Below are 18,918 nucleotides of genomic sequence, written 5' to 3'. Positions count from 1 at the left end.
TTCAGGGGAGAAACCCAAGTTGGAGCTAGAACTCGAAAGTTATCAATACACAAGTAAAACGTAAAGCCATGGGCAGGAGAGGTCACCAAGGGAATATAGAAAAAGAAAAGAGTAGAGATTTGAGGTCTGAGTTCTGGGGCTCTACAATGTCTAGAAGTGGGGAGAAGGAGGAGGAACCAGCAAAAAATGACTGAGAAAGAGTGAACAAGGAGGTAGGAGAACAAGAAAGAGTTGAATTTCAGAAGCCAATGAAGGAAGAATTTCAAGAAGATATAAGGCATCAACTCTGTCAAATGCTGCTGATAAGGTCTAGAAATGAGGACTGAAAATTAGCCAGTGGAATTGGCAACATGAAAATCATTGGTGATTTTGACAAGAACAGTTTTGGTGGAGCAAAGCCTGATTAGAGGGGATTCTGGAAAGAATGGGAGTAGAGACTTGTACAGTGAGTTTAATTAAGTCTTTCTAGGAGTTTTGCAGAAAAGAGAGGAGAGAGATGGGATGTGGGATGGAGGAAGACGTGGTGGATCAGGCAGGTTATGTTTTTAAATGGAAGATGTTACCCATGTTTGAATGCTGATGGTGGTGGTCATAATACTGTACTCCATTTATAGATGTACCGTAGTTTACTTAACCAGCCCTGAATTAGAACACATTTTATGTCTCCAACTTTTGCTGTTATAAATAATGCTGCAATAAACATTTGTGCTATTTCAGGTGCAAGTGAAACACAACTTGAAAAATTACTGGCCATCCCCAGGTCAATAAATGATGATTGATCAAGGAGGTGGTGTAGCCAAAGTTTGGCCTCTGTACCCCTGTGCCAAATTGAATCTCAGAGACAGGGATTTGAGTGAAATAGAAAATAAAAGCTTTATTGCTATGCCAGGCAAAGGGGGCCACAGCAGGCAAATGCCCTCAAAACTGTGTGTACCGACCTGGAGGGAGTAGTGAGGAGTTTTATAGTAATGGTTCAAAGAGAAGGGCGTGATCATCTCTTGGACATTCTTCTGATTGGTTGGTGGTGAGGCAGTTGGGAGTCAGCATCATCAACCATTTGGTTCCAACCGGTCTGGGGTCTACATGCTTGTGGGCAGCATACAGTTAATTTCTCCCACCTGGTGGGGATTTCAATATCTGCAAAACAGGTCAAAGGTATTGTTATGTATGTCCTTTGAGGGGGAAACAGGACCCTGCCCCAAGGCTGCACTATTGTTTCTTTCTTTCTTTCTTTCTAGATTTATTTATTTATTGGCTGTGTTGGGTCTTTGTTACTGTGCATGGGCTTTCTCTACTTGCGGAAAGCAGGGCTACTCTTCGTTACAGTGCACTGGCTTCTCATTGCAGTGGCTTCTCTTGTTGTGGAGCACGAGGTCTAGGTGTGTGGGCTTCAGTAGTTGTGGCACACAGGCTCAGTTGCTCCGCAGCATGTGGGATCTTCCCCAACCAGGGCTCGAACCCGTGTCCCCTGCATTGGCAGGCAGATTCTTAACCACTGCGCAACCAGGGAAGTCCCTGCACTATTGTTCCTTGACTGCTCCTCCCTTGTCTCTGCATCCCCTCCCTTCCTTGATTGCAGTTGTTTGAACCTGCCTCTTGGAACTCAGGGAAGGTCATGGAGGCTGAATGAAGTCTATTTCCTGCAAACAAGGAATAGGGGACACAGAAAGGCTTTTTTACCCAGGAGCTCTACAGGGTCCTGTTGGGTTTTAGTGGGAACTCTCACTGGCCCCATTTGGGTCAGGTGCCTAGTCCTGCTTCCTCCAAATCAGTCGGGGCTGAGATGATTGATAAGATGGCATTTCAACCACAGGAGGAGAATTTCCGCAAAAGTGAGTGTATGATAGTTGCTCTGCAGTTTTCAAAAAAGGTGTTTATTACAATATCCTTGAGTACAAATAATTGTTTGCAGTTCTAATTTTTAGGATAAATTCCTGAGTGAAATTAATAAGTCCAAGAATATAAACTTTAAAGGTTGTTGCCAAGCCGTTTGCCAATCTTCATGCCCACCTGTTGAGTATTAGAAAATCATTCTATGTCCCTTTCCCATCGCAGCACTGACTACTGTAAAAAACTCAAGTAATTGAAAACTGGAAAATAGTTTCTCATTGTTGTTTTGATTTTACCGAGGTTAGCTTATCAGAGAACCTGAATCCAAGCGAAAATGAGCATTAACCAACACGTGCTCTAACAGTCCACGCATGGGCTATTGAACATGGCGGAACTGAATGAAGCCGCCACCACCGCTAAGGCAGCTCTGCAGCTCTTTCCCTGCTTGGCAGCACTGCAGTGGAATGTTTTTAAACACAGCCTCAGAGACCTGTCTCCTTTTGCAAACCTCCAGCTTGAACTGTTGGAGCGCATAGGCCCGGCAACTCCATCCATCCACCTCAGGGTCTCAGCAAAGAGAAGAGACCAAGCGGATGCTTGGAGAGCCCGTCTCAATGCACCAGAGAGTGAATTTCAGCCTCTGCTTGGGATTTCTTTTGTGTCCTCCGTTCACCTCAGTGACTTTTCCTGTCAGTGGAAAGAACATGCCGGAGGCCATGGAAAGCAGCAGCTGAGGGTGGCAACACTGCAGGTCACCCCAGCACAGCCCTTTCTCTGTCCAAGGTGCTTGTTCAGATGTCAGTATGATCCATGGGGCCTGTTTCCATTCCAGGCACTTCTAGACCCAGCAGCCCCTGATCCCCTAACACATGAACACTGGTCCAGACTACCCGCTGCAGTGAGTGAATTCCTTAGGAGTAGAAAATGGACCTTTATTCCGAAAAGGAGAGAGGAGGAAGGGAAAAAAAGTTTCATCTTTAAAATTTCCTTTTGCAGTCTGCGGTCTATGGGACCTTTATAGGCTCAGAGTTGTGCAGAAGAACTCCATTCTTCATCTCACCACTAAACTGCCAGGACTCGATCCAATAGTTCCCCACCGGAGTGTGTTTTGATTCTTTTATTGCATTTGGGTAAGTCTCATGACCTCTGTGCTTCCAAATTTCTAAAATAAGGAGAATAATGGGTATCACTTTCCTGGCCGTCATTAATACCTCTATGAGTGGATTTATATAGTGTTTGCTTCTAACAGTGAATAGAGCATCAGACAACTAAGGTGCACTGCATGCTGTCATTTATTTTCTGGCTTCTTAGTAGGTTAAAAATTCAGGGGCCTTGAAAAAACTTAGAAAAAATAAACTTCTCCCTCAATATTTATTAGTTCTGGAGTGAGACAAACTTGGGTTCAAATTCCAGGTCTCCTACTTTCTAACTATGTAGAGCATAGGCAAATCCCTTAACCTCTCTTGGCCTCAGTTTCCTTGTCTACAAAGTGGAGATACCGGTTGTCTTTACCTCATGAGGTTATTATAAGTTAATACATGTAAAATTCTTGGCACATGAAAGGTACTTGATACTGGTTGGCTATTATTAGTAGTATTTTAAAAATTATTGCTAGTTAGCGCTGAGGCTTGGTGTGAGATAGACTTTGGTTCAAATGTCAGGTCTCTGTTTATTTAATGTCTCTGTGCCTCAGTTTTCTCATCTGTAAAATGATGTGATAACAATACCACCTAACCTCACAGGGATGTTGTAAGGATTAAATGAAATAATATAAGTAAAGTGCATGGTACAGACTATGTGCTCTGTAAACATTAGTAATTTTACTACTAGTCCTTCACCTGGGCCCACCCCAAGGCATACTTATGAAGCTTGGGCTATATGTCATCTGGGCCCTAGTGCCCACCCACCTGTCTCTGCCTTGAGCTCCTCTCCCCTTGATATTCCCTCTTCCCCAGGTGTTCATCCATATGTTCGTTCCTCAGCCCCAGTCAAAACCCAGGACAAGCTCAGAGAATAACTTTTAGTCTGTGAGACATCTATCTCAAGGGTGTTTGCAGCTTAAGCCCTATCTTGAGTGGTAAAACAGGGCTCTGGCTACTATCCCAGGAATTTTAGGCATCAGCAACCAGGTAAGTATGCTTCTCAAGCAGCTGGCTTTTTCAGGACACTTAATATTGCAGTACTTCAGTGGCAGCTCATGGAGAAGGCCAGACTTGAACAGAATAGGAATTCAAAATCAGGTGTACTATAAGATGACATATCAGTTAGGAATTGTGTTCAGCTGCTAATAGCAGAGACCCAAGTACAACCGAGTAGGGGTTTATTCTTTTACATATGAGAAGCCTGTAGGCAAACATTTTAGAGAAGAGATGGTGTCTCTGTGACAGCATTAGGGATCTGAGTGGTTTTTTGTTTGTTTGTTTGTTTGTTTGTTTGTTTGTTTTGCTATTCCATCCTCATCTGTAACTTCTATCTTCAGAGTAGCTCCATGGGCCCAATATTGCTCCTGAAGGTCCAGCCATCACGTCTTCTTTCCAGAAAGGGAGAAGAGGAAGAGCAAGTGTCAAAAGAGAGGCCTCATCCTGCTGAGTTGTCCTCTTTAAGCAGCTCTCCTGAAAGCCTCACCCAAAGATTTACACTTATGTCCCCAGCTGCAAGAGAGGCTGGGAGAAGGAGACTTTTAGCTAAACATATTGTTGCCCTAATAAGATCAGAATTCTGTTACTAATGAAGAAGGTGAGAAAGGATGATGGGTAGATAACTGCTGTCTTTAACACAGATACAGTTTCTTTTAAATCAGCTACTGTGTTTATTTTGTTTTGTTTCCTCAGGGCTGAGTAGATAGGCATGCAAACTCACTTGGCAGAGTTAGTGCCAAAAGTAAGTGGTTTTTCCCTAGCTGATTAGTTTTCTCTCAGCTACATCAAAGGTCTGGATTATAGGAAATGGAAAAAAAAAAGAAGAAAAGAAAAGAAAAGAAAGAAAGAAAAGGATATTGTAAATTTCTCCCACAATTCTTAGCTATGCCTTTAGTTTCTACTTCCTTCTTGGTAGTTTCATTGCAATTGGGTTTTTAAACCTGAAGTTGCTCCTATCAAGGTCTCCTTTGATCTTCCCAATGTCTAGATTTAAGGGATCCACTTCAGTACTTATCTTTCTTGAACTCCTATATCTTGACACCAGTGACCACCCTGTAGTCTTAAAACCATTGATTCCCTCCTGCTTCTAGCTTTCAACTCTTTCTTCATTGTCCCCCCGACCCCTGGGTCCTATCCCAAACCCCTCTTCTCTTGTTTCTCCAATACACTTCCTGAGGAATGTCAGTCATTCCAATGACTATATATAGCTAACGCCAACCAAATCTGTACTTCCAGCTCAGACTTCTCTCTTGAGATGTGGAATTATATATTCAAAGGTTCACTGGGCATCTCCACTTGGATGACTCAGAGATCACTCTAAGTTAAGTTCAAAACCAAACTCATCATCTTTCGCCTCAAATCTGTTGCTCCATCCTTTTCTGTTGAGGGCATCCCCATCCACTCCAGGTACTCAACTGGGGACTTGGAAATTATTCTTTTTCTTATCCTCCCTCTCTACAACCTACTTAAAATCCTGCTGTTCTGATTTCCTTTATAGCTCTTGAATCTGTCACCTCCTCCTATTTCCCCTTTCATCCCCTGGGCTCTGGTTTGCATGGTCATTCTCAATGCCCACCCCACCCCCCCACCCCCCCTTTTTTCTTGTTTTGGCTGCACAGAGCTTGCTTGAAGGATCTTAGTTCCCTGACAAGAGATCAGAACCTGGGCTTCCCCCCACCCCCCACCTCCGCAGCGGAAGCTCTGAGTCCTAACCACTGGACCTCCAGGGAATTCCCTTTTGTAGTAGCTCGCTTACTGCCTTCTCTCCTTCATCTCAAACACATTCTCCCCACTACTGACAGAGTTTGCTTTTTAAATGCAAATATGATTTTGTTGTTTCCCTGATTAAAGACGTTCTTTGGATCCTGATTAGGCAAAGATGAAATTTAAAACTGTAACATGGCACACAGGGATCTTCATGATATGATCTCTTTTGCTTGTCTTGTCTCATCTGCCAACATTCTCTCCCGAGTGTTCCATCACCAAACCTATAACCGAAGTCCTACATTTACCAAATGGTTTAATTCATTCATCAAACAAATGTTTATTGACCACCTACTGTTTTGGGCATGGGGGATACAGCAGTGAACAAAACAAAATCCCTGCCTTCATAAGGCTTCCATTTCTGGTGGGTGATGGTAGTGGTGAGGAAAGGCCATAAACAAATCAATAATATGTCAAGTGGTGGTAAGTGCCATAAACAAAGATAAACAGACTCAAAGAGTGTTGGGGGGAGGTTGCTATTTTACATAGGGTGGTCAGGGAAGACCTCTTTAATGAGCTGACTTTTGAACAGGGACCCGAAAATAATGAGAGGGGGAGTCATGAGGATATGTGGGGAAATGGCATGTGTCAGGGAGGCTGCAATGACTGCAAAGGCTTTGGGTCAGGAGTGTGCTTGGCAAGAGCATCAGGAGGCCTATATGGCAGGAGTAGAGTGAGCAAGGGGAACAGAGGCCGAAGATGAGACCAGAGACATGGAAGGGAAATCAGATCATATAGGATCTTATAAAGCCATGGAAAGGATTTGGATTGGTCTGAGTAAGATGGGAAGTCCTTGGGGAGATTTGAGACAAAGAGGGACAAGATATGACAATGTTTTGAAACAGTCTCTCCAATGCAAGCACTGGAAGTGGGCAAGCACGGAAGCAAAGATGCCAGATGGAGGACCATATAAGTAACTCGGGCAACAGATAATGGTGGCTTGGACAGGATGGTTGTAATGGAGATGGTTAGATGTGGTCAGAGTCTGGATATGATCTGAACGTAGGGCTAACAGGATTTGCTGAGGAACTGGATTATGGGAGAGAAAGAGAGGCATGACTCCAAATTTGTGGCTTATAGCCAAATGGAATAATATGGCACCACTAGCACCATAATTATGAAAGTGTGGAAGTATGAACAAATAATTATGATAACATGTTAAGTGAAAAGAGTAAAATTCAAAACAGTATGTTTTTGATGATTCCCAGTCTGTACATTGCCAACAAGTGGTAACATGCCAAAATAATAATAATTCTATGATAAATACATGTTTTAAATTTTTCAGCCTTCAATCCAAGGGTAACGGTGGCAAAAGGTTAACATACCCTTTTCAGGATTTGGCCATCATATAACTTCACAAATTAGCTCTTTTGATCTCATTGCACAAGAAATGGAATCACAGAATTTAGACATGGACAGGGCTTTGAAGATCACCTAGTACAACCCTCTCCTCTTACAGAACTGAAGCCCCTAAATGTTAAAGGGTTTCTATAAGGTCACACTGCTAATTATGAGCAGAATCCAACCTAAAGCATAGCCTACTAATTTCTCACCCACTAGTCCATGTACATTCTTGCATCCAATTTTATTTTCTGCTCTTAAAATTATCATAGAAATATGTTTCTTATAGTTCACTCAAACCTTGTCTCATGGTGATTTATTCAAAATCAGTATACTCACATAGACTTGTTTGCAGGCAAAGTATACCCTGTTTTCAAAGTCGGGAAGATGTGAAATGTCTTTTCCTTCACGAAACCTTGCACAACATGTGAATCCTAATATTAGACCTTCAAATGTGGAAACTTGCTAAATCCCATATGTGCATAACAAATGCTTACTCCACATTTTTTCAGGGTCTCTGATTTATTCAGCAGGGCAAGTTATTAATAACTCTGTAGTATTGGGTGAGAGAGAGTTATCTGTCACAATAAATTTGAGTCTGGAAGTAAGTCAAGTCAGAAACTGGGAAAACCCCGCAAAACCCACAAAGATCTCACATTTATTAGATTCCCATCAATGTCACATTCCTGTTACTAAGGTTTTTGGGTAAATACTACAGAAGAATAGGAAAGAAAACCCCCGATAATAGGATTGGTTACATATCTTTTAGAGGAAATCAGATACTGCAGAGAGAGAGAGAACGATGATTCTTGAAAAGAATGCAGAATGAAATACTGGTATTACTGGATTTTTGATATTGAGGTAGTACTAGGTGGTAGAAAGACCTTTGGCTTGGAACTCAGCATACCTAAGTCCCAGCCCCTGTTCTACCACTAGGATGAGCTAGTTTACTCACTCAGCCTTGAATGTCTAGTGCTGACATTCAGTCTACAAATATTTATTGAGCTTCAATTATGTCACAGACTGCAGCAGACCCTGTGAGTGGCCAACTCAGTATTCATTCCCCCTTCTTACTTGCTCACGGATCCCTGGGTTTTTGAGGGGAGGTAATGTGCTCAGTTAAAAAAATCTCTTTCCCAACCTCCATGCAGCTAGGGGTGATCATGTGACATAGTTTGGGCCAATAAAATAGAAGCAGAAGATGGCTGGAGATTTACATGGAGGTCAGAGGTTCCTGGGATGCAGAGAAGAATTGATTCCTTCCTACAAGGAGTTCAGAATCTTATTCTGTATATTACTAAGTTCTGTGGCAGAGGAAGGGTACCCTGATCAGCCTGCGAGGGAGAAGAGAAAACTGAGAAAACTTATTGGAGGAGGTGATACTTAAACTGGGTCATGAAATATCTCTGGGCTTCTTCTTCCTCATTTATAAAACAAGAGAAATGAACTAGATCCACTATTTATGTCTTGAGTTAAAAAAAAAAAACACAATGATTTAAAAAATTGTACTTATACACACAGAGGAAATTGAAAACAACAAAAAACCATATTCTATTGGGAATAATGGACAGGACATTTGGAGATATATATCTATATCTATATATAGATATTCTTTTGGGGTAGGGAATACATATGAGTAATTCAACAACTTCACTGTGAAACTACAGCCCAGGGCAAAGAATGAGATTTATTGTAAACCATGGCCCCAAGACGTACAGAAGTTATTTCTATTAATTTGTTTTGGACTCATTTTTAAAATCATTCTTCCTTGGGCCAAACTCAAATTGCAAAAATTCCAAACAGTGAAAAGAACTACTTTCCTGTTAATAGAGGTGAGAGAGAGTGGAAGGAAGTGAACCTGACCACCTAAGAGAAAAGGAGGGGGGAATTATCTTGACAGCACCATGACCAGAGAGAAGGAACTTAAAAGGCAAATGCAACTTGACTCCCTGTTACTGGAGATGAGAACTAATTTTGTCTAAAGCTTTATTGTGAACAAAATGTTTCCATCTTATTTGATCCTCACAACAACCTGACAGAGAGGCATTATTAATATCCTTGTTTGACAGAGAAGAGAGCTGATGGGATCTATACCAGGTCAGGCAGCATAAGTAAGTGGTAGAACTTGGACTCATACTCCAAATACTGTATTCTTTATATGATTCCAGGGCTGCATAAAAAAGAAAAAATTCAGGTGTCCTCTAACAGAAAAAAATCCATGCAAATGTTTCCTAAACAAAATGGTCAAACAGAAAAATCTTGGTGAGGCAGCAAGTAAACAATTTTCTACTCCAGTCTTTCATTCCAGCTAATATAATTTGAAGCCAAGCGTGGGGAATTTGAAAGTGGGATTGCAGGGGGTAACTACAGAGTAAAGTGCCCTACATTAATCAAGATAGGCTAACTGCTGTAATAAGGAACCAATCACTCTTATCAAAATAAAAAATAAAAATAAAAAAAATAAAAGTTTAGTGGTCACTTTCAACATGTAGATATTCCTGGTCACAACTGAGTTTTTTATGTAAATAGTGACTTAAGTCTTAGGGTCTTTTCCTGTGTGACAGCACAGTTTTTGCAACTGATCTCCAATGTCACCATGGAAAGAGAGTGAGCGTAGATCACACTGCATACCTAACAGTCTTGGCTCTGCAGACACACATCACCTCTCCTTTCATTTCATTGGCAGGGACTAGTCACCTGACCCCCATCTAGAGGAATGTGAGGCTGAATAATGTAGTTCCTGGCTGGGTGGCTGCTTCCCAGTACCAAGGCCACATAATGGAATGGAAACACCTGTCTTTGGTGTCAGCTGTCTCTGCTGTCAGCTGTCTCTGCTGTAGGATTCAGAGTAATCAGGCATGTGGTTCTTCTCACCCTACTAAAGCCTAGAAAGCCCTGAACACATTGTTCCATTGCAGCAATCTAGAGAGAAGGCATTTTGTACCAGGGATATTTGCAGAATTTGAGGCGTGTTGCACCATCTGCATTGGCTCAGATAGAATAGCTAAGTGAAGCAAAAGTAGACAGCTAGAGACATGCTGAACAGAGTCTATGCTTTAAAGATGCATTGGTGGTTACTATTTGGTACCCACTTCATATGGTAGTTTTAGAAGCACAGTGTCATTGAGGCAGCGTGCCAGCCATCTCCTGTGCATCCCCTAGATTCACTCTCACCCTTTCCTGCTCTGGTCTCTGCCCTAGGAGCTTCCCTGTATGTTCTACATTAAATGCTTCCATTGCCCTCTGGATACTAGATGGATTTGGCCAAGGGGAGTCCTTGCAAGAGAGTGGAGGGAAGGGTCAGGGACTTATGCAACCTTCACCCCCACCCTATTCCTTCAAGTTTCCTCTACTGAAGGTTACTGCTCTTTTTCAAGGCTCCTTGCTCTATATGACCCTCTATTCTAGGTCCTGGTACTGTCTTCTTAGGTCCCTTCAATCCTAGGGGTGGTAACAACGCCTCTGTTGCTAGCCCAGGATTTCTGCCCTATCTTTGTGGTCTCCCTAGATCCCATTCACATTTTTGTTCCTAGTTCCCTTGTAAACATATTATTCTAATTTTATTTTACCATTTGTTTCCATTTGTTGTTATTTCTTTTTTTAAAAAGTCTGTTAACGTTGTTATTTCAGCCCCAAGCAGCAGGCCTATTCTCTGTATAAATTACAAGAATCCTTTTTCATTGTTCTTAGCATTTTTAAATAAGCCTTAGAGGTTTGGGGTTTTTTAACCTCTCAGACCTTATTCCTACCGGGCTTTGCTAGTCTTTGCACATCCGGTTTGGTTCTGTGTCCCTCATCCCTCCTCTTGCACATGCCCTTTGCAAATCTCAGCTCATCAACACAGTCTCCATCCAGTCACATGTCCCTCATCATTGCTCCCTGGATCTTCTAAAAGTAGAAATTGCCAACAAGGCAAGTGGAACACTCATCAAATATTTTGCTTTTTGCAGAATGCGAGTTCCATCAGATATCAAAAAAGCTGAATTAGGACAAACCTAGTACAGGAGGTAAAAACTTGTTTTGAGAATTCCTGTTACCAGAGAAATCCAGATACACTGGATACCAGAATTCAGCTGTTCTTTGTCCAATTCTTTTTCTCCCTGATTATTTTAGAAGTCTGTATTCAATTTGATTTTATTTTTGTTTTACCTGTTTCTATCCCAGTTCCAAGCTGGGTCATCTCCCTCCCCCAATTCTCTCAAATCTCCAAGGAAGTTTGTTCGATTTCCAGTTCCTGCTCCTAACCTACACTTCTTTGATCCTGACTAGCTGAGAAGCAACTGTCTTCTAGCCTTGACTGTACTGAACCCACCCTTCCCTTTCATTTTCCTCTTCTTTTTGTTTTCCTAACTGAGCGGCAGGGTAGTACAGTGGTAAACAAAGGGGTTTTTCAGTCGGATAGAACTAAGTTTGAGTCCTGGTTCTGTTGCTTTCTGAGTGACCTTGGGGAGGTAACTTAACCCAATTCTCAATTTCCTCATTTATAAAATGGAGATAATAAAGATTCCTAGTTAGGGAACTATCATGAGGATGGAGTGAGAAAATGAATGTACAATGTGGAATGTAGTGATCACTCAATAATCCTTGGTTATTTTTTATTATAACCCTCTGCACGTCACTCAAATATAGGGTTGTAAATTTGATCTGTTGTTCAAAGTGGGACTTGAAGTCTTTATATCCCTTCCAGAAGACCCCAGAAGTGTTCTTGTTTGTTCATTGCCCAGTGATGCCCATCAATTACTTCTGGTTATTGCTCTGAATAGAGAATTGTCACTTAAAATATGTTATACAGCATCAGATCCAACCAATATTCATGGAGTACTAAAATCAGGTATTTTGCTCATAGATTTTCTACCAAAAAGGCTAATGCTCCTACAGAATCAGACACAAGCAATGAGTACAAAACAGTACTGTAGATAATCTTCAACTCTTTTATTCCTTATTCTGGTTTGACATGCAACTTATTCTAATCACCTGACCCATGGATGATCTTTTCCAGTAAGATGGCAACCATAGACACATAAAACTTAGATGGGAAGAGATCATTTTGAAGTCACTTGTTTTTAGAACTCTTTTATTTATCAAGGGATAGCACTTACTTTGAGTGAATATACATTCAAAGGCTTTTTTGTGGTCATTTGTTTCTTGATAAAGCTGGGCATTTGTTTGTGTTCTATTCACTCTCTAATTCTGTTCCTGCAAACTTGTGCCAGCTCTTTTCCCTCCTCCATAGGGACCTGGCCCAATTTTCTGTTTCTATGGGCATTCCAATTTGCATCTCAGCTCTTTATGCCCTCCATGTCACCTGGTTGATATACCTAAGTTTAGCCACCTCCAATTGTTTCTTCCCCCTTTTAAACTTTTCCTGTCCCTTCATATATTCCAGGACAGTTGCCCTTTTTTCCCCTTTTTTTGAAAGGTTGTTTAACACTCTGACAATTTTGGACCTGGAAGTACCTATGAAAGTTATCTACTTTGTTAGTTAGGAATGTTCTTGGCTGCAGGTAACAGGATATGCAAACAAACTGGTTCAAACAATAGGGGTGCACATTCTCCAAGTAACTTTTTTTTTAAATTTTTATTTATTTATTTTTGGCTGCACTGGGTCTTCATTGCTGTGTGTGGGCTTTCTCTACTTGTGGCAAGCAGAGGCTACTCTTCATTGTGGTGTGCAGACATTGTGGTGGCTGCTCTTGTTGCAGAGCATGGGCTCTAGGCACGCAGGCTTCAGTAGTTGTGGCATGTGGGCTCAGTAGTTGTGGCACACAGGCTTAGTTGCTCCACAGCATGTGGTATCTTCCCAGACCAGGGCTTGAACCCATGTCCCCTGCATTGGCAGGCAGATTCTTAACCACTCTGCCACCAGGGAAGTCCCCTAAGTAACTCTTGAAAGGCACTTCCAAGACTGGACATAGATTGTCCCAGGGTTGTTTCAAAGGCTCAAAAATGTCATCGAGGACCCTGACTCCTCCAATCTTTCTGTTCTGGATCTATAGTGTGCATGCAATGTCTCCTTTCAAGGACTTAGGCAAGCTGCAGCAGCTCCAAGTTGCACAATCTCACATCTCAGCATTCCAAGAAGAAGGAAATGGATAGGGCCAAAAGGTCCTTCTCATGAAGCTTTCTCTTTTATCAGGGAGGACTTTTCCTGAAAGCCTCCAACAGATTTCCCCTTAATTCCATTGCCCATAACCTGATCACAACCTTACCTTTAGATCAATTAGTGCTGTCGCTGGCTTAAACTAATTATTATCCCCTGAAGGTGGGCACATTGACACCAACAAACAATTGGGAGTCTGTTATTCAAGAAGAAGGTGAAAGGACAGCTGGATAGGCATATGTTTACTCCCACCATCTTTTATAGATGAGGAACCTGAGCTTCATTTAGTTAAAGGGCTTTGTTAACAACCATATACGTAGAAAATGTCAAAGTCAAGACCAAACCCTTGGTTTTATGTTCTAGAGTTAACGTCTCCGTCCTATGCTCTTGAAAGTAACCTCTTAACCATAAAAGTTCTGAGGAAGAAATGGAAGTTGGTGAGGAGCCAGGGCAAGGGGAATTTCTGTTTGTATTCTAAGTCCAAGACTAATAGGGTGATGAACTTGTCATGTCCCATTGTGTGAGGTTATTTCATTCATTGACTCAACAAATATTTATTGCCCTCCTACAGTATGTTGGGAATGGAGGTAGGTGCTGGGGATACAGTTCATTTGGTTCATTTTCATAATTGCCTCCTCAAATATTAAATGGAAATATAGGGGTAAAATTGTAGAAATCATTGTAATTGGGGACAGAGATAACCTATACATTTCTCAAGTCTGTTTATTTTCCTCTTCCTAGTCACATAGGGAGACTCCATTTCCCAGCCTCCTTTGCAATTTGGTTGGACCATGTGACTGGACAGTGGGATGTGATTGGCCCTATGTGGCCAATGGAATGTGAGCAGAACTAGTGTATGCCATTTCCAGACCTGGCTGTAAAACCTATTATACTCTTTATTCATTTATTTATTTATTTGGCTGCACTGCTCTTAGGTGCTGTACACAGGATCTTCGTTGCCATATGTGGGGTCTTTGTTGTGGCATGTGGAATCTTTAGTTGCAGTATGTGGGATCTTTAGTTACAGCATCTGGGATCTAATTCCATGACCAGGGATTGAATCCGGGCCCCCTGCTTTGGTATTGCGGAGCCTTAGCCACTGGACCACCAGGAAAGTCCTGTAAAACCTATTATACTCTCGACAGGGGTCTCAAGGTTAAATGAAGGCCATCTCTGCTAGTCATTTTGCCAGTTGTTTGGATTGTCCAATAATAACTCCACCTTTTCCCCTTTAGCTTCATATTGTTTAAAGAAGTGATAGCTTTGGGGGTAGTCTTGAACTCTCATAGGTTTTTTTTTTTTTAATTTATTTTATTGAAGTATAGTTGATTTACAATATTATGTTAATTTCTGTTGTGCAGTGAAGTGAGTTATACATATATAAGACACTCTTTTTCATATTCTTTTCCATTATGGTTTGTCACAGGATATTGAATACAGTAGGACCTTGCTATTTATCTATCCCCTCATTCCCTTTTTTTCCTATACGACTACCATCATTTTGTAGTTACACATTCATCTGCTTAGTGTGTCTTCCCCTCTGGACCACAAGCTCCAGGAGGATAAGAATAGAATCTATATTACACACCGATGCTCTCCAAGCCTTGAAGACAGTACCTGATGCATGGTATACCTGACAAGGGTCTGTTGACTAAGTGGATGAATCTCATAGCTTTTTAATTTAACTCTTCCCCATGGATTCCTTTTAACTAATAGCTTCATCTTGTTTAACTTCAGATTCTTTAAAATGAGGAAAGGTTTTCCTTTTAAAAATCTTACACAGAACTAAACTTCTATCCAGGGAGGAAGGTGTAGAAGTAAAGACCTTGTTAGTGGAGGTTCAAGCCAGACAGAGAAAGTGGAGAATGGGGTTGAGGCTCCCCTGTTAGGGCTTAGGCTTTAGTTATTGCTTAAACCCCTTTCAGTCTTGAGATTCTACATTTTTCAAGCATTCATCCTGTTTCTCTCTCCTAACACCAACGACCCAATGGGGAAAGGAAAGAAAACAGTAACAAGTGACAAGATAAATCTAAGCCTTTTAAGAGTCTAAGCTCCTCACCTTTAAAATGGCAAAAACAAACCCAACTTCATTGGGTTGTTGGAAAGATTAATGAGATAAAAGATAAGATGGTCTCACAATAGGGCCTAGCATATAATAAGAGCTTAAAATGATGTTATTTAAATTATTATCTTGTTGCTGAGAGACACCAGAATGCAGAGGTTAAGAACCTGGGCTGCCTGTATTCCAATCCCTGCTCAGCCACTTACTTTCTGTGTCACTGTGTATTGCTCATTGCTCCAGTCTCACATTGCACATTGTCCCCACCTGCAAAATGACAATAATGATATTATTTGCTTCACAAAGTTGTTGTGAGGATTGAGTTAAGCACCGCAAAAATGTTAGCTATTAGTGTAGAAGTTTTAAGTTTCCTTGGCCTAATTCCATGTCTTTCTCAAATGAAATAGCATGACACCAAATAGCCATCATGACTCAATATAAACCAAGTGATATTGGCCCTTTTGAGTTCTCCAAGTTAGCAAATGTGAAAATCTTTGTTCTGGTTTTCTACATGCAGCTTACTCTTTCTGTGTTTTATAACTCTCTGTTCAGTGCTTGATATTAACAATAGGTTCATAATCAATTCTGTATTAAAATTATATGCCTACATTTCTTGATTATATATTCATAAATGGTTTTTTTATATGAAATGTTTGATTTCGTGACTATTTCACATGTTCTAGTATCCAAAAGTGTTAAATCATTTCTAAAATTCATCTAATATTTGTGTGAATAAAAACCACATTCTCATAAAAGTTGAGGAAAATACAAATTGTTAGCCTTTGAAAACCTAGTGTACCGTGAAGTGCTTTGAATTTTCATTTCTATTTAACTGAAGCTTTAGCTTGTCAGTTAGTGATTCAGTGTTAGCTATTGGCTACATATAAAACATCTCATAGGTAAGCACTAGAAATTGAATAACTGTCTTAATCAATATGTCATTAAAATGCATGGGAACGTTGAAAAGATAACCGATGATAACCAGTGACCTATGTACTATAGGGAAAGGTTATCCAGCTTCTAAGCTATTTACAGCTGATTTGAACATAAAAAGAAGACAAACTACAGTAGCTTTTGAATCTTTTGAATAGACAATAGAATCAATTCAATAAGTCTTTGTAATTTGCTCTAATAACACACAATATCATATGTTCAAGCTAGGCTGCTATACGTTTCATTAAAGGTAATCTATTTGTGGAGATTAAAACCAGGGACAGAGAAAAGCAATAGATGGACTCTCACTCCACTTCCTCCACTTAATAGGAGCCAAGTTCAAAGGACACAAGAACAACAAAGTCAGTGGAGGAACCCACAGAAGCCAATTGTTCATGAGCCCTTGTGTTGCTCTTATCTACCTAACTCAGGAGGATGGGAGACCATATTTGTTGTTACAACACAGTGAATTATGTGACCCTGAAAAATTGTATAGGATTGTGGCTTTAACATAAAATTAGACCTGGATTTGAGTCCAGGCTCCATTATTTCCTGGTTGTATGGCTTTGGACTCACTGCTTCATCTTTATAGTGTCACATTTTCCTCATTTGTAACATAGGGACAACATAAGAAGTATCAGAATTATAAAGCACTTGGCAATGGAACTGTAAAGTAGTAAGTACAAATAAATGCATTTATTATCATCATTATGTTTAATTTTCATTAGGTAAGTTACCTTGGCTCTCTAGGCCTCAGTTTGCCTCATAAGTCAAAAGGAATATGACTATTTGTACTCATCTGAGGGTACCAGGCTGCATTAGATGACCTTTTAAAGTCATGTTTTGTGATTCTTGGATGGAGATATATATATATATTCATCTACTTGTCTTGAGAAGAGCATAGGATTAAGGTTGATTCCATAATGAATCAGGAAATGTGCAAAGCCAGCCCCATGATGGAGTCATTTTGACACCTCTCTTTTCCTCACACCTCGTATTCAATGTATTATTCATTAAAAAAAATACATAACAAATATATATTGAGTGCCAGCTGTATGGCAGGCACTATTTCAGGAACTGGGGATAAAGTAATGCAAAGTCAGACAAAACAAAAACTCAAAGTTCTTGCCTCTTTGGAAGTCATTTCCTACCACCAGAAATGGACAATAAACAAGCAAGTAAGTGAATACCGTAACATCAAGTCCTGGGGACTGTATCTTCAAAATATATCTCAAATCTGACCACACTTACTGCCTTTCCTGATATGACAATACAAACCACCATCATTTCTGGCCTTGTTTACAGAACCAGCCCCCTAACTGGCTGCCCTGTGCCCACTCCTGTTTCCCTAATGTCTATTCTCCATTCAGCAACATATGTGGATATCACATCATATCACTTCCTTACTGAAAATCTGCAAATGGCTTCCTATCACACTTAAGACAAAAGCCAAAGTCTTTCTACATAGGATAACCTTTGGCAATCTCTTCATGTCTTCCAACCACTCGCCGCTTCAGAGAGAGGTCTTCCCAACTACTCTTTTTTTTTTTTTTAAATAAATAAATTTATTTATTTATTTATTTATTTATTTATTTATTTATTTATTTATTTTATTTTTGGCCGCATTGGGTCTTTGTTGCTGTGTGCAGGCTTTCTCTAGTTGCAGAGAGCGTGGCCTACTCTTGGTTGCGATGCGCAGGTTTCTCATTTCAGTGGCTTCTCTTGTTGCAGAGCACAGGCTCTGGGCTCGCAGGGTTCAGTAGCTGTGGCACTAGGGCTCAGTAGTTGTGGCTCATGGACTCTAGAGCACAGGCTCAGTAGTTGTGGCACACAGGCTTAGTTGCTCTGCGGCATGTGGGATCTTCCTGGATCATGGATTGAACCTGTGTCCCCTGCATTGGCAGGCAGATTCTCAACAACTGCGCCACCAGGGAAGTCCCCAACTACTCTTTTGAAAAAAAGCTCACCAATCCATCTCTCTTTAGCCCCGTACCTGCTTTATTTCTCTTCATAGCACTTATAATCCCATGGCATTCTACAGTGATTGATTTGCTTGTTGAATGCTGTCTCCCTGCAGTGGAATATAAGCCCCAGGAAGGTCGGGACTTTGCTTCGCTGCTGAACCTCCAGCCTCTAGCACTGTGCCTGATGCACTGTGGGCCACACACACAGGTGAAGAGCACAGGTTCTGAAGCTGAATGGCCCAGGTTTGAAGCTCACTCCCCTCAGCTGTGAGATCTTAGACAAGTCCCTCAACCTCTCCTCATCTGTACAGTAGGAATAATAACAGGCATGTGGATATAAGGTTGTTATTATGAGGATTACATTGGTTAATGCTTGTAAAGTGCTTGGAAGAGTGCTTAATGCATAATAGGTCTATGCACGTATTTGCTAAATTAAGAAAAAATCTGTGAAACAAATGATGACAGGAGGCCTACCTGTCCAAAAACATCAGTATCTTGAACTCTACCATTATCGGTGAATTAATGAATTTATTTGTTTTACTGCTTAATGCATGCTTAGTGTATCCTGCCTTTTATTGTCTAACTTTCCACCAGAGATCTGTCTTATTTCTCTAGCTGAATTGTCAACTGCTAGAGGACAGGCACTTTTTATTATATTTTTTCATTCTCTTTCTAGCATCTCCCCTTACTCTCCCACTCATGCCCCCCTCCTCATCCCTGGACCCACATACAGAGCACCTGTTCTCAGGAAATATTCCTAAAAATATAGCACCTTTGGAATGAAAGATC

The 18,918-nt window shown here is 40.8% G+C and overlaps 1 long non-coding RNA gene across 1 annotated transcript in view; it reads right to left on the bottom strand.

Annotated features, from left to right (window-relative positions):
• Positions 1-975: 975 nt before the first annotated feature.
• LOC130856391 (uncharacterized) overlaps positions 976-18,918 on the bottom strand; it is a 46,016-nt gene continuing 28,073 nt past the window's right edge. Inside the window, exons 2-3 of the long non-coding RNA XR_009054572.1 lie at positions 15,442-15,499; positions 976-1,137 (exon numbers count right to left, since the gene is read on the bottom strand). This is a non-coding gene — a long non-coding RNA (uncharacterized LOC130856391). The remainder of the gene's footprint in view (positions 1,138-15,441; positions 15,500-18,918) is intronic.

The sequence above is a fragment of the Hippopotamus amphibius genome, chromosome 7, assembly GCF_030028045.1.
Source record: "Hippopotamus amphibius kiboko isolate mHipAmp2 chromosome 7, mHipAmp2.hap2, whole genome shotgun sequence".
Lineage (NCBI taxonomy): Eukaryota > Metazoa > Chordata > Mammalia > Artiodactyla > Hippopotamidae > Hippopotamus > Hippopotamus amphibius.
The sequence above is the reverse complement of the archived record's forward strand: the minus strand, read 5'-3'. Positions and strand labels throughout refer to the sequence as shown.